The 16,202-nt window shown below is 44.1% G+C and overlaps 1 protein-coding gene across 16 annotated transcripts in view; it reads left to right on the top strand.

Annotated features, from left to right (window-relative positions):
* Positions 1-9,816: 9,816 nt before the first annotated feature.
* The window catches only part of PROM1 (prominin 1), a 62,914-nt gene continuing 56,528 nt past the window's right edge, over positions 9,817-16,202 (top strand). For 12 of the 16 annotated variants that reach the window (XM_038135310.1, XM_038135308.1, XM_038135307.1 and 9 more), the window contains exon 1: positions 9,818-9,962. The gene's annotated coding sequence lies outside the window, so the exon portion shown is untranslated. Of the gene's footprint in view, positions 9,963-10,788; positions 11,218-16,202 lie in introns of those variants that run through there. The other 4 variants (XM_038135309.1, XM_038135303.1, XM_038135298.1 and 1 more) reach the window with 2 other exon arrangements.

Raw genomic sequence — 16,202 nt, 5'->3', positions numbered from 1 at the left:
ACAGAAAATTTATTTCTAAACATGGCATTTATTTGTCTGATTTCCCAAGACACTGTACTGTACCATACACTGCTCTTCAAACAGGGCTCCAGAAGCACTGCTGAAATATATGTTGGCAAAAAGCTGCGGGAAAAGACAAGTTTTATTACAACCATTTTGCCAGTCAGTAAAGTGAACTGTTTCCTCAAGGTGAGCATGAGTGAGACAGACATTCCTAGTGAGGGGCTTTAGATTCTCATTGTCCATCCCAGGGTGTGGAGCAGCAGACATGGGGCTGTCTGTCCTGGTTAAGCAGTAAATGATCCTCAGTGCTCTTCAGCACACAGGTGCTCTATGGAGTTGCTTTTGAAGCTTTTCAGCCATGCATATTTCTCCTTTTTACTTCAGCCAAACACATAATTTTCCCTTCTCTTTTTTTTTTTTCTCTTTTTAGTGAAATAACAAATGTGAGACTATTGTGAATCTGGCAAAGGCATAAGAGGAATTTTGAGAACCTCAGGGAGCTGAGCCATTTCACTGAGAATAATCTTAGCTCACAAATAGAACAGCAGTCCCTGGTAGTATTGCAAATCCTGCTTCAGCAGCAAAAATATCTTAGAATTTTCCCCCCTCTTAAAGAAAGAGAGAAAATAATACACTTTAAATCTTTAAGTGTCTCTGCCAAGAACTTTGGACCAGATGATCCTTGAGGTTCCTTCCAATCTGGTATTCTAGGATTCTGTGATTTAGGCTTCCAGTTATGAAATACTATCTCCTCTCCTTCATCACAGAAGAACCTCAATGTTAAAAAAGAAATTGAGCTTCTCAGAAAAAATAAAAATACAAGGTACTTACAGAAAATAAATACCAAAATGGCTATAATATAAACTAACTTAGGCTGGAAATTCAACTGGAAGAGGTTTTTAAGTGTATGTGGTATTCTGTGTCATTCAGTACAAACCAATAACATTTGGTGTATACCAGAATTCAAATTTGGCCAACAGCTGAACACACATTTATCTCTTCCTGTTGAGTTCAGTGTAAACTGTATTTATTCCCATCCAAGGGAATGTTTCCTAGTATTTCTGGGAATTTTCATGGACTTACATAGGCAGGAAATATTTTTGATGTGATCTCTCTGCTCTTTCTTTGGCAACTCTTGGGCGGAATTACTGTGCACACTTTTTTATAACATTTTGCTGGGTTTTGCTCTGTGTATTGAGATATTCTGCAAACTACTTAAATCCAATTACAAAACTACTGCACTGTGCATGTTTCATAATATGAAACAGCTGCTAAGGAAAGCTCAAAATACATCTCATGTGCACTTTTTAATTACATGCCTTTACTGTACCAACTCTCAGCTCATACAGAATATATAAACTAATACATTTTACTGCAGTGAATTGTGGGTTACTTTTTATAGGATGATTGCTTTTACAACTACAGCACAAACTGGGAATTTATTTATTTCCATACTACAAATAGCAGAGGGCAACAGCTACAAATCTGAAAAAAGCAAACATTCAAGTCTGTATAGAGGCAAATGCTAGGATGAGCAAGGTGCAACAGAAACAGAGAAAGCTTAACCAAAACATGGTGAAAATTACTACTATTTGGACTATGCCTCTAATTCCCTTGTAAGGTCTTTCTGTGGTTGCCTCATCAAATGGGCAGAATGAAATGCAGAGGAATTTAATGAAGTGTCCATGTAGCAAGGGAAATGGAAACAGGAGTTTGCAATCCTAGCTCTAAGCTATTAGACCCAAGTATCTGTAATTCTATGTACAGGGAAATAAAGAGCAGAACAACTGCCTCAATATGGGTGAGGGTCAGATTTATAGATAAAGCATTAGAATAATAAATAATGCCTTTCAGATTTGTCAAAAGGCCTTTTCTACCTCAGCAGCTGTGGAGGGTTTGCAGACTTCATATGCTGAAGGGAATACTGCTGCTTTCTAGTTGGAATTGGCACCAAAATCCAAATCTTTTATCTGTCATGTCCACTTTGGACCACTGCCTGTTCAAATAACAGACCCTCTTTTTAAAAACTTGTTTCATTATTTAACATGTGGGGTTTTTTTCCTAATACATTATTAAGAAAAAAAAAGATAAAAGCATAGAACTTCTACCTGGCAAGATTCAAGAATGGTGCTGCACTATCATAATATCTTCAGTTTGTCAAAGGACAAGACTAAAATAATCTCATAAAGGTAAAATCTCAATCTCAAAAAGGCACCAAACACTGTTGGGCCAAGATGCAAGATGTAGAGGTCAGACTTGAAGACTTACTATCACCACTGAGTGGTACCACACCTAATTCTTTGGTATTGCTTGGTACCGTGGACCCACCACACTGGTCATCACTATTGTGAGGTTGTTCAAAAGAGTGAAAAAGAAACTGGAAAATTAAACTAGACTACTGAGGTGAAGGCTAAAATTTTAGTCTTTAATGATGAGAGAAGAGTCTGTTCACAGACATTTCACAGTATACCAAAGTCTACTCTCATCTGACACCCAGGTACCTCTTCCCAGGAGCCTGCCATACCTGCTAGCCTAATATTGAAACTAGTATAAATCTTCGTGGATTTGTGTATGTTGTGCATATAAGTCACATGCAAGTTAATCAGAATAGTCTTCTCTGGCTTAAAGGAAAAAAGATATCAATCAAGGAGCTTATGAAACAACACCTGACCATTCCTTTCTTCACAAGATGCAGCACAGACCAAAGAGTGCAGGACTTCCCACAGTCCCTTTTATGAAAGTAGGTGATGAGCAAACTCGATGAGAGTCAGTCTTTGTTTTGCTCAGTTATGGTTGATGAGTGCAATTTCTGTTTTCTGTGTATATGTGGGCCTCTATTCCCAGGCCAAAGGGTGCAGACTGCAGGGTGTACTCAGGTGAACAACCTGCATCCCCCAGACTTCACTATTCCCTGAACTGTGCCAGTCTGGAGACTCATGTGGACTTATGGAGCCAGAGACTGGACCCTTGAGCACAGCTCAAACAAGACAACAGTGTGGAGGCACCCCTGCTGCACTCATCAGCCCCACTGTGAGCTCAAGCAGGGAGGGAAGCTGCAGCCTGCAGCAGGCAGAACCAAGAGGCACTCTGCAGCTCTTGGAGCATGAGGCTGATCCTCGCTCTGCTGCCTGCACAAATACAGCTGTCTGCTACCTCAAGTCAGGCCACATTTTATGATTATAGATTAACTTTAAAGCAAGAAACCTCCGGTGTCCTCTAACGTACGTGTTCTCTGTTCTCAAAGGTTTAATGTTGCCATGAAATACTTACAAAATGAAAACCATTTGATGTTCTGACATGCAAAAAGACAAAGAAACAGGGCTAAAGGTCAGCTTTTCTTTTTCATACATGCTTCAACAGTAGAAATGCTTCACAATTTCTTGGTCTCTTAAAGCTTAGCAGCAGGAAGGTAAAATATAGGAAAAATACAAGAAATAATAAATTAATGAGAACATTAGGGAAAGAAAGAGCCAATCTTCACAAAATTCTGAAAACACCTTCCTAGGAAAAAAAAAATCATTAATTTATGGGAAAAAATGTCATTTTGCTTTGTCATATTATCATCAGGGCTGCAGTCTTTTTCTCAGCCATAATGAATAGTTTTGTATCAAACTTGAGAAGACCAAAGAGGGAGATGGAGCTGAGAGGTACAAAGGGGAAAGGTTGCACTCCTGTTTTGTGTAGTAACAGCTTGTGGGTAGTAGGCTGCTATTCCAGCTGTTCTGTGGAAATTGGGAGCTTAGGATGGGGACAGAAATGTTGGGGGAATTTTTAAGTGTGGAGCTGAACACGAGGAGAGGGAGGGAAAAGTTCATCGCCTAGACCATAAAACTGGGACAATGATAAAAATTGCTCTCTACTCACACTGGAAGAACCTTAGGGATCAGGTGCTCAGCACAACTCTGTGAAGGGCTTTTAAAACCCAGGCCTTTACTATCCTGGCAATAAATGTACAGCTGAGGTATAGTCTGTATTGGATAAATCATTATACCTCATATAGTTCATTTGAGGAGACTTGCAGTAGGTGTAAAGTTAATAATAGAAACTGGAGCAAAGGGGCCCTGGCAGGTTAATCCTACGACGTGTGTTGTTTATGAGCTCCCTACAACATGTTGTAGGTGGTGGTATCATTCTCCCTGAAAACAATAAATGGATGCCTTCCTTCCTTGTGTTTTGTTGTGCTACAGATTATTTAATAATGATATTAAAAATAACCTTCTTCCAATCTTCTTTACTCACGTCAGACAGCATTTACTACACAGCAAGCAGACAAAAGAAGGTCACTGCTGCAGCTAAGCTCCTGAGGTAGGATTACATTTTGTGGAAAGCATAGGATAGTCAGCCAGTGCTGAGGGGGCTTCTACTTGTCAGGGAGTCACAAATAGAGATGAAAACCAATCTTCTTTTTCCTGAAAAGTGACTATCCAGATCAATAACTTTGCTTCTGGGATAGCATTCACGTATGTAGTCAGTTTAGCTGATTAAATATTTTTGTACTGTTCTGTTCTTACTGATATATAGATACTTTTATTGTATTCATAGTTTGTGTAAACTGTGTATTACAGCCTCTCTGGCCTCTGCCCAACCAGTCCATCTCAGATCCTGGCTTTCAGAAGAAATTTATAAGTGCATTCATTAAAAAGCCCCAAAATAAGTAAGCCACAAGAGAGAAGAAGAATCTATCCGTTCTAATCTCCAGGTGTCCATGACAGTAGCCTGAGGTGAGGTCACTGTCTAGGCTCGTGCTGTCCCACATACAGCTGCTGGCCACTTGCATCATCTGCACAGATGAATTTGTTAGCCAGGACTGAGCTTTGTGACCGTGTCTGTGGGACCCAGCCCAGCTGAAGCCTGTATATCCCCCACAAGATATCAGTATATCACAAGAAAGAGCTGTACTGGTAGCAGTGCTTAGCTGGTCACAAGCAAGGAATTGAGAACAGTCAATTGAGCAAGTATTGAGAACAGTCCTATGTCCCATGGCAGTACCCTGACCTCTGAAGGGGAAGACACCAAACTGGGTGTTCAAATTTGGTAAACAGGAGTATCCTTATTTAAAATCTCTTTCTCTATCAGGTGAAATGACACATGTGCAGGAGGACTTCACCTGAAAGCGTTCATCCAAAGCCATAAGTTGCTCTCTAACAAACTGAAATGCCCTTGCTGATATGGCCATGTTGTCCTCTATCAGACAACTCATTACATCCAGCTCCCACAGAAAGAACCTTGGACATGCTGACCAGGACCTTTTTGTCACCTGAGAAGTGTAAGGTGCTGGAGCTGGAACCAAAACCTGGAGTGGTAGTTGGCCATTTCACCCCAACCTGCTACCAAACAGCATCAGAACCAAGTCAGGAACTGGAAAAGATTGTGAAAGTGCAGAGGAGAAGAGCGTGGAATGAAGCTGCAGAAAATATTGACTTGCTGGAGTCAAAGACATTTTGGTTTTCTTTTGGGTTACTAATTTTATTCTAGTGTCAAAAAGACATGTGCCTTTCCCAATTTTTTTTCAAGGATTCCTGACTTTGTAGTTTATCAGGATGCCAAGAGGCAAAGGTTGCAAGCAGAAATAAAACATAGCAATGATGGAAAAACAGAATGAGTCTGTATGGGGGGGTGGGAGAACTCATAAAAGATACAAGCTCCAAGTACATCCATCATGTAATCCCTGTCATTTTGCATCTTTGTTTAGCTGTAAAATCTGTTATAGCAACTACTACTGGTTTGTTTCCTCAGATGAAAAACAAAGAATATAATTTTTAAGTTCCCTGATGAGTTGACATGCAGATTTATCACAGTCACAAGAAAGGGGCACAACAGAGCGTAATGGCAAGACGTGTAGCTGACAAAACATAACTCTCTGAAGGCATCCTAAAGTGATATAAATCTTCCGTTCAAATGAAGGCAATCCTTACTGAAATCATACCCTAAACTGGCATGAATCAAAGGTCTAAAATGAAACATCACACTGTTTTCTAAGCTTGAGAATTAATGTGAGTAACATTGTCCATTTCACTTTTTTATTTTTCCTTGGAAGTAAGAAACTAAGCAAATACATGTCAGAGTATAGCACACAGCAATTGTAGTGTTTCCCACCATTTTTATGGATTCCAATAATTCTTTCAAATTTTGCATGCTTTGTCTCTAATACAGCAAGATGTTCCTCCTGCTTGCTCTAACTCCATTTTTCTTCTCTCACAGAGCGTGCAGAGCCTGGGTGAGGCTGGCTCCAGCCTGGAGGAGTTCACAGCTTGGAGTTCGGGTTGTGAACTCATACAGCCTGTAATCCTTTAAGCCTTGCATCCCACAGAAGAATTAAGGATGAGGAAGGCTGCAGCTGTGGATGTCAGAGAGGGGAGAAAGGGTGAATGTGGGGAGCTGAGCAGAGGAGGCCATGGGCCATACAGGTAGCTGGTGAGTGCTGCTGGTCAGTATTTGCTAATTGGGAGGGCTGGCAGAAACCAAAGGGCTAAGCCAGGCCAGAAGGGAAGCGTGGTATTGAGTGGCAAGAGGAAGGGCAGAGCTAGGCAGTGCGCAGTGGCAGAGGACAGGGAAGGACTCTGGGGTTGTAACCCACAGAAAGCAGAGCAAAGTGGGCAGGCATTGGGCTAAAGGGTAGAGCTGCTTCAGTTTTGAGATGCTGGCAGAATGCTGGATGCTGTCACTCTGACAAGTTCTTGGCAAAGGGTGTATGTAAATCACTTTTCTCCACAGCCCTGGTGCAGAGAAGGCATGCTGCTCCTCGCCCACACTTCCATGCACCCTTCTCTCCCTAAACAAACATCCAGATGAAGACTAAACACAATATAAGATGTCCTTATACCTTTTACTTTGTCCTATTTCTTTTTTGGGAGGTGGAAAGTTTGGGGTTGTGATTTAAGCCTCTTCAGAGAATACTATACCTAGCTGGACTCCAACTAATGAAAAAGGCTATTTATCTAATAGACCTTTAATCACAAGCTCTACTTAAAAATCAATTACATGATACAACCATTATAGTTAAGCTCTAAATCTCATGTATCTTCCTGTTATCTGAGGATTTTCCTCTGAGATAACAGACATGATTGTTACGCAGCCAGATTTTCAAATGCTCACCACAGAGTATGGGTCAGGTTTTTTTCTTCCAGCTGTTACTGTTTTGGATGCTTATACAGCAGGTTTTCGGAGGCCTTATCACCTACTGTGCTGTGGTTTGAAAGACTGCTTCCTCATTTATGTGAGCAATTAGGGTTCAGCTGCCTCGGGAACCTGACCACAGCTCTGAGTGCTGACATAATTTAAAAGTTTTGGCCACAAAGAACAAAGCTAGAAGGCATCCTGATTAAATTTAGCCCAATCACCCTAAAAAGGCACAAAGGACCACAGATAGAGGATGATGCATTCCCTCAAGGACAAGTTTTCTTGATGTCTCTAGGCTTGCTAAGCCTCCATCCTGTTTTCACACATTGTGCCTCCTGAATGTGACTGTGTCCCACATGCAGGCAAAGCACAGAGCAGCACATCCCTCGCCGTGCCCACAGGAGCGTGCAGCTAAGCTAGCCCAGGCACGGCGGGGATTTGGAAGGCAGGGACACAAGAGGGAAAGGGCTGCAAACTGGCACAGTATTTCCCACTTTACAGCTGTCTGTCTCTACCTGACATGCAGTTAGCAGAGAAGAAACATCAAGGAAAGGTCACCAGCTGCTCAGAGCAGTTTCAGGTCAGACACATGCTTGGGGCAGCCAGCAATGTAACAGGAGGCAGCTGAGGAGGTCATGCTTCCATTTACCATCTCACAGTGACAAGCTCTGACATCCTAACTAGGTGCTACTCAGACTATGCATTTTCAGTAGCCAATATGATATAAATTATCTTAACTCAACCACTTCCAGGCACCTTAGGCAAGTCCTTTATTTCAGGCTAGATCCCAAGAGTACAGAGAAACTCAGAAATGACTGAAAAGCTTTCTTATATTGATAGCAACATCTATGAAAATAAACAGGAGATCTGTCATGCATGGATAATAATAATCATAAAATAGGTGTTGGCTTAGTCTGCTGAAGAAACGCCTCCATTAGGAGCGTTGGTTGTGATTCAGGTTCAATTTTTGTCTGAAAGCCAGTATCTTTTTCCTGTTACTCTAGTTTCATGTCCTTGTTATGCACACTACAGACATTTCTCATCCAGAAGTACTGTGGTAGCCTACCATAAAAGGTAGAAAACCTATCACTTGTATAAATTAGTAACCCAAGAAAAAAATCTAAATATCTTTGGCTTCATCAAGTCAAGATTTTTACAACTTCATTCCACGCTCTTTTCCTCTGCATTCCCACATTCTCTTTGAGGTCCTACAGACTATTCCATCCTTGCAGATATCTATCACTATAGCCATATGCTTTCACTCTGCATTTTAAAACCAGTCAGTGAGTCACTGAGGTCAGTAGGACTTGGGCTTTCTGGTTTAACTCTGAATGGAAGCAAGGGACTCAAACTCAGCACATTGTCTCATTAACAGTGTTGGGCACTCACAGCCCATTATCTGGAGGGAATATTCTCTTCTATTTAGAACAAGGTTCATGCAAAGCTTAAGACAAGAACTGTAATTCTCTTTGTCAGACTGACTAATTTAACACATTTGTCCATCGGTCAAGGTGTTGTTTTCCCCAAGACTACTCTGTTCCTCTTTGACACCTGGCTTAGGATGCCTATGACAACTACAACAAGAACTTAGAAAAGAGCCCTTCTCAGAGCTCTGTAACACTCCATTTGGGGTTGTGCCTTTACAAATCCTGCTGCTGAACAAGCTAAGATTAGCTCCGTTCAGGATAACTGTTCTGTGTGCAGCCAGTGTAGCAACTTGTTCTTTGATGTGCATTGCTGGCAAATGCCCCGAGTTGAAATACAGGTAGATTTCAGCAACACCGAATACTGCCTGTGGGAAAATGGTTCGATGTTTGGCCAGGCTTAAATTAGCAATGCAGAGCAGTGCCATCGCTGCAGCCTTGATTTGTTTCTGCCTGCAAAAAGGAGACTAACTGCCTTCTCCATCAGGTTTTTTTTTTTTTTTTTACTGATTTCCAAGGAACCAGCATAACCTTGGACGTCCAGCAAAAATTCTTGCTTTGTCTTGCAATGCAATTGTGATGCTGAATAACAGAGGGTGTAGTAACAGAGGCAAGAATCACGTTCATAATTTACTGTTGCAATAGAGGAACCACATTAATATAGTGAAGTTGCAAATAAAAATCAAAAGCACAAACAAATCTGCACAAGGCAGAAGGAAAGCACAGCCTTTGAAATTGTATGTCAATGTATTCATTTTACCAGTAAATTACTGGCCTTCGGGAACAGAGAACACTTAGGAACACAGATAACAGCCCTAAAGAAAATGCTAAACCCATCAGGAAATAAGGACATCTCTCGAGAAGAGTAAAACAAGATTTATTTTTTTTTTTCAAAAGCTAACGGAGTAAATAATCTTGATGCGAAAAGCAAACCGGCCTGATCTCGAACCCACCCCAGAGGCAATGGCCAAGCGGAGATGGCACGGCCATGCCCGGGGCGGCGAGGCGGGATGTGCCTCGGCGGAGCCCGGCCACGGGACGGGTCCCGGCGTGGCGGAGCACCTTGCGGGCCGGGAACGGGGCGGGAGCCTGCCCGAGATGCAACAGGTCACCGACCGCTGTGCCGTCGCAGGGGTGCGGGCTCAGCCCGACCTGCAGCCTATCACCAGCTCCACTCACCCAGCACATCCCGCCGGGGTTAAACCCCTCACGCTCCTCCTCTTCCTCCCCCCACCATCCCGGCCTGTCGGGGTGGTCCTGCAGCCCCGGCCCGGGGCAGAGCCCGCCCTCCATAATCCATGCGCGGGCGGCACCGCCACCACGGCTGCCGCGGCGCTCTGAGGCGGAGCGGGCTGTGCTGTGCTGTGCTGTCTGGCCGTGCCCCGCCGTCTCCGGCTCGCTGTCCCCTTTCGACCGGTGAGTGCTGCGGGCGGGAGCGTACGTGAGGAGGGGTCCCTGGCCGCCCCGGCGGGGCCGTGGGGGGCAGCAGGCGGGGATGAGGCTCCTCCGCCTTCTCCCGCTGCGGGCGGGAGGTCGTGGCCGGGAGAGCGCGGCCCCTTCCCTCGCGGGAGAGCGGCGGCGGAGCTCCGTGAAACCGAGCGAGCAGGGCGAGTGGCCGTCGAGGGAGGCGGGTGCCCGAGGGAATGGGGCTGCCGGCGGGAAGGGGTCCCCGGGGGCTCAGCAGAGGCTGGGAGAGCGACCTGTGGGAGCGGCGGGATGGAGGCGCCCTGAGAGCGCGGGGTGAGGCGGGGACAGAGGGGCGGCCGGCGGGCAGGTCAGTGCTGCGGGGGGCTGGGGAGCGGGATGGCGGGAGAGACGGCTTTGGCCGCGAGGAGGGGGCTGCGGCACGGCGGGGGGATGCGGCTGGTCCGCGGGGAGCCAGGGCGGGTCCGCTCGCCGAGCGGGGCGCCGGGCGCGGGGTGCGCATTCGCTCCCGGGGTCCTGTGTGGCGGCGGCGGCGGCTGGGGAGAGGTCGGGGACAGCTGTGAGTCACCGGCAGATGAACGGAGAGCAGTGGCGGGAGCCGCGCGGGGAGAGCCCCAGAGATCTCCGGGGAGAGGGGAAGCCGCTCCACGGGAAGGAGGAGGAGGAAAAGGGCGGCCGCTGAGGGCACCTGCCCGGGGCGAGGAGGGGGGAGGAGGGCGGTGGGGGTCGTCTGAGCCGCCTCGGGGAGGCGGACGGGGCTGTGCTCTCCTCGAAATCGGCTCGTCAGGGGCGGAGGGGTTGGGGGGGCAGGGAGGCGACCCCCAGCCTTGGCTCTGCGGTGGATGTGAGCGGGGAGAGGGCCCGTGCGCCCCTGCGGGCTCCGCGCTCGGCACGGCAGCGCTGCGGCGGATGCCGCCCGCCTCCGAGGAGTTCCCTGAGGCGGTGCTGCCGCTGGCTGCCCGCTGTGCACCGGGGCAGATCGCGCCTGCCCGCCCCGGCTGGCCAAACGCCTCCTGAGCCGAGGTGAGCTCTGCAGTGAGCCGGGGACCTCATCCAGAGCTGGGGAGAAGGGGCAGTGTGGCAGTAAACATGGGCTCTGTCTCCTGCACACAGATGCAGAGGAGCCGGTAAAGAAACTACCACATCGGTCGGTATTCCAGCAGAGGCAGAGCTGCGGTACCCGCGCTCCTCTGCAGTTTGCAGATAAGGACGAGGCAGCCTGTTAGAGGGAAGAGGTCTCTGCTGTGTAAGTAATTGGAAAGAACGTGAAGGAAAGGTTTGGTCTCAGCTGCTAGTGAGAAACGTGCGTGGTGTTGCTGTACCTTGGTGTTGGGACAAGTACACAGCGCTTATCACTTCACACTTCCCAAAAACTGCCTGTTTATGGGCTGGACTTAGTGTGTTTTACAATGTTCTATGTGATGCTGGAAAGTCATTTAACAAAGAATGATCTATGAATACTGGAGTAAATGCACCACTTAGAATCAAGTTAAATAAATTATTTGGTTAGTGAAAATGTATTTTAAATATTTAGGCAGTCAGCTGAAAATCAGACCTGCTTCTACTTGGGGGAAGGTATCGCACCTGGAATTTTTACAGGTGTCCTTCTCCTTGTAGATGGTTGTGACTTGTAAAACAGAAGAATTTTTTGATGTTGCTTTTTAAGTTTATTAATTTTGAAATTAGTAAGAAGCTGTTCAGAGCAAACTGGATTCTGAATATTCAGTTTTTCCTGACCCAATCCAGTTTTTCACTTACTTGATTTGAACATATAGCAGGCAAATCAGATGGTACCAAGGCTGCCTTTTGTGGAAGATGCTATTTGTTTAGTTTTTCTCAGTGCTGCCAAGCTCTATTCTGCAGTCCCTGGTGTTTATTATGTTTATCTGCTTCTCAATCCTCCTATGGCAACAGGTTGTAATTGTTGGTAGGCCTAGGCAGATTTTGTAACACAAAACTATACCTTTTTAAGCTTCCAGTATCTAAGTTGGCCTCCTATGTTGGGTCTCTTGAATGGGAAGGTGGTGGTGTGGGTTTGGTTATTTTTTGGGGTTTTTTTTTGCATACTTAGGAGTTTCAGTCTGCCTGTAACTCTGTTTTGCGGCTGTTTTAATTTCACTTCTGGTGGTTACTGGCATGGTCGACAGGGATTATGGACTTGGATTTTCAAATGTGTGATTGAAAAAATGTAACAAATGTACTCAGAACCTTTGTGTGGGCTTCCTATGGACAACTGCATCTACCAGCATCCCGACCCATCCTGGTTCACTGCCAGCAGGCACCCCCACTGAGCTTTAGCAGTCTAGCCCCTGGCTGATTGAATTTCAGTTCACGGGGTTAATCATGGTTGCATCGCTGCACTGCAGTGCTGTATTTGCATGGATTGTGGTGTTAAACAGAAGGAGGCCAGTTCCATTGGAACAAAGAGTGGCACATCATGCTGCCTCTGAGCTCTGTTATTCACAGTTGGTGTATCATGGAAGTTGCTGACCTAAAGCATCTAGCTCTGTCTCCTCTTCCCTCGATAAACTTAAAGCAGAGGTTGGTTTCAGAAAATACTTTTAGTAACAAATAGGATAGGATATATCTGAGATGATAACGCTGCTGCATTTTTGGGTGATGGTGTTCTCCATATTTGGGTGATTGTGTTCTCCACAGGTAGTGTTTAAAACCCCAGGGGTTATGCTTAGTAACTTGCACATATAGAATATTAGTGTCAGCCACAGAATAAAATGCAAAAGCTTGAGTCTCTTCCAAAATGGACGACACATAATAAAGAAAATCTTTAATTTGTTTTAACTTGTTAAGTACTTCACAGGGTGTGTAGCAATGAAATTGGTAGCTTATTTGATAATTACTGTAAGCATTGCAAAGTCTCACACAGCTTCTTTTCATTCACTGTTTACTTGAACTTGGAGAGAGTTGTGCTGGCAGTTCCTGTAACTCATTGACTGCAGTGATGCCACACTGTGTCTGAGGAAATGAGATGCCCACATGCTGCAATGAAGATTAGCATAAACTGCTATTCAGTTCTCTTTATTTGTGTCACTCCTGTGTATGTCATTTTTGAAGTTCTCAGAATTACAGATTTCAGGGATAGATTTTTCCTCTTTAATGCTGTTTGTCTAGCTAATAAGCTCCCAGCTAAGTTTCTTTTAGATATCAAGAAAAGGAGAACTGCTGGGAGCTTTTTACATCCGCGTTATTTTTAGGTAGGTTGAATACATATTGGATGCTCAGAGGCATCTTAAGTTACAGGTTTAATAGTGTTTCTGCAAGTTCCTGATTATTATTATTAATGTAACCTTGAAAATATGAATGTTTTATGTAGGATAGAGAAGAACTGGTGTCAGTCTGGAGGAATTGCCCAGTATGATTGTTTATACCATGGTTACTGTGTTATATTTGCCAGCAAAGGGAGAGGAAGAGAACATGGTCATAATTCTGCAGATTTGTTGATTTGCAGGAAACTCACTTGAATTTTATAAAAGCTTGACTGAAGACTGTGTAGTTTTGGAAACTTAGGTTTTTCCACTACACATTGTCAGTTTCGCAGTACAGGGAGTGTCCTTGCAATTTCAGTAGTGTCCTTGTCTTAAAAATGCCCACTTGGCTAATACATGACTACTTACTTCTAGAAGGTGTAGTGATTGTTTTCCTGCATTGGGAGAACATTTTAACTGTTCTATTTGCCTGTTTGTGTAATTAGATAGACTTTAAATTGTCTTTAATCTAAAATCTTAACAAAAAAAGTTGTGTGTGTAGTTTATCTTCTTCTGCTCTCTCTCTAATATAACAGACCACTACAGAGAGCTTTGCCCTAAGACACCAGTTAGAGAAGTCATCATTCTCTCAATTTCATCTTTCTCAACCACACCTAACACTTCACTGAAATGGATGCTTTTGCATTGGTTTCCTTAATTTTTGGAATGAAGGCTCAGTTACCATGTGTGAGCTTTTTCTCCTGACTCACTGAAGTGTTGCAACTGTATTTCAGAAACCTCCAGAAAACTAAACCTGACTTAGGAAAATTGTTGAAATCTCTTTTTAAGGAAAAAAATTCAACTGTTGCCTTTGAGTCCCTAAAATCAAGAGCCAAACAAGGTTAAGGTGATAAAAAGTGGTTACCATTTATTGAAGGTCCCTCCAGGTGCACAACACGGTGACATGCGTGCCAAAATGGCATTGAAAATGTACACATGATATAGGGCTTTTACACTTTTACAAGTTTAGCAAATCAGCATAATTGACAAGAATCCCCAAATAGAAGTACAGTTAATGAAGTAATTCCCCTCTTGGTTTGACCCCTTCTGAAGCCCCCCCTTCTTACTGCTAGCTCTACCTTATTTATGTCTAAAATATGAGAAATTGTCTTGAGAAGGTGGCTTGGCCTTGATTCCCAGAAGAAGCCAGATTAGAACAGGCCTTCAGGAATTTTCAGGAGTTAGCTAGGAAACGATATAGCTATACAATAATAGTCCACAGAGCTATGAATATATATGAGGAATATATGTAAAAACAAAGGTAATTTTGGCATCAGAACAGTTATCTGTGTATCAGACTTGCACAGTTTTCACTGTTCTGCCATAAAGGCAAAATGAATTTTTTTTCACCTAGTTGTGGTCTTTTGATATTTTGTCCTCTGTGGTTTCTGGAGATTTGATAATAAAATGCAGCCTAAGCAGTTTCCACTTTTTGACCATTTCTGTGTTTAGCCTTATATGCATATGATGTGCATATGATAAAACTTCACTAAAAAGTATCTTCTAGGCTGAAGAAAACTAGTCTCAGTAAAAAATTAAAGGAGGAAAATGAATATTTTGGATTTGAACTAGTTTTCTTCTTTCATTAATCTTTAACAGAACATTCTTTTCCATGGTATTATGTGTTCTAAATTACTGTGTGCTTGTGTTGAGCATATTTCAGAGGGGTTGCTAACGTCTCCTTTTTGAATAAGGGTTGGATAATTGTGCTAATTGTAGCCTTATTACTGTAGGCTAACTGTAGCCTATTACAGTTAGCCTAACTAGTAATAGGCTAACTAGCCAATTACTGTTCTATCTACTATTCTTCTTGGTTTTCATAAGCCATGAGGAAGAAAGATAGGTTTGAGTGTTCCCTCTTAGCTCATTTAAGCGGTGTAGAAAAAAAACTCTCTCTAGGTCTTTGATCTCATCTTGTATTTCTTTGTTCCATGTTTTTCTTGACCTATCTTTGAGTTCACCACAGACTACTAAACAAGCTTGCAATGTGTTTTTGACTCCTTGTGAACTACTGGTTTTCAGAAAGATAGCTGGTGTTTAGCCAGAGACTGTAAAGCAGGGAGAGATTTAAGTCTCACCTTACTACAGGTTTTAAGTCTCTGTCTTCAGCGTCTCTTTGACCTGGAAGTACCTTGGAAGCCAAGGTGTCGGTGTAACCTTGGGCTGACTGAAGCCATGAGGTGTTTGTGTTATTTTGCAGTCATTCTTGCTTGTGAATGGTCTGAATACCAAGGTGGAGAGTGAGAGCTTTTCTCTTGGGCAGTGCTGCTGGAAAGGGCAGCAGAGGCCCAGCTGTGCTTGGGGAAGGCAGCTGGTGCTCTCTGGGTGGAAGTGATGTCTTGTCATGAGCAGTGTGCTCCCACACGGCCCTGCCAGTGGCACTCTGGGGGATCAGCAAAGGCGTCCCAAAGGGAAGCCGGGCTGCTGGGTGGGAAAGTCAGCGCAGTGCTTACTGGCACGCTCATCAGGTGTGTGTAGCTTCCAGAGCCAGGGAATGGCAGCAGCTTCTCTGTTGCCTTTTATTTGGTTGGTTTTGGTCTGTTTCCTCAGACACTGCTGTTGCACGCTGAAGTGAAGGAGTCTTACCCGGCTTCTTGTAGATCAAGACATGGTCACTTAATTTGTTGGAAAGCCAGGGGTGTTTCTGTTTATGTTTCTTAAGCAGCGGTAGATTAAGCTGCTGCGATTTTGTAGATTCAGAATGTTCTTAAAGATATAAAACCATCCAAAGTCATCTTAATGACACTCAGCTTTAGCAAGCTGTGAATAAAAATTGTTGTTTTTCTCCAGTTCCTGAGGAGAGCTTTGAGATTGCCTGAATTAATAGAAAGTAATTGCTGACACCCATTGTCATCTGTCAAGAGGGTGATGTTTCGTTGGTTTTGAGTTTGTGGGTTTGTGGAGTTTTTTTGGTAACTTTTTGGTGATGTATATTTTTTTTTCCTCAATCTTGGAAAACAGTTAAGAG

Source organism: Motacilla alba, chromosome 4, assembly GCF_015832195.1.
Source record: "Motacilla alba alba isolate MOTALB_02 chromosome 4, Motacilla_alba_V1.0_pri, whole genome shotgun sequence".
Lineage (NCBI taxonomy): Eukaryota > Metazoa > Chordata > Aves > Passeriformes > Motacillidae > Motacilla > Motacilla alba.
The sequence above is the reverse complement of the archived record's forward strand: the minus strand, read 5'-3'. Positions and strand labels throughout refer to the sequence as shown.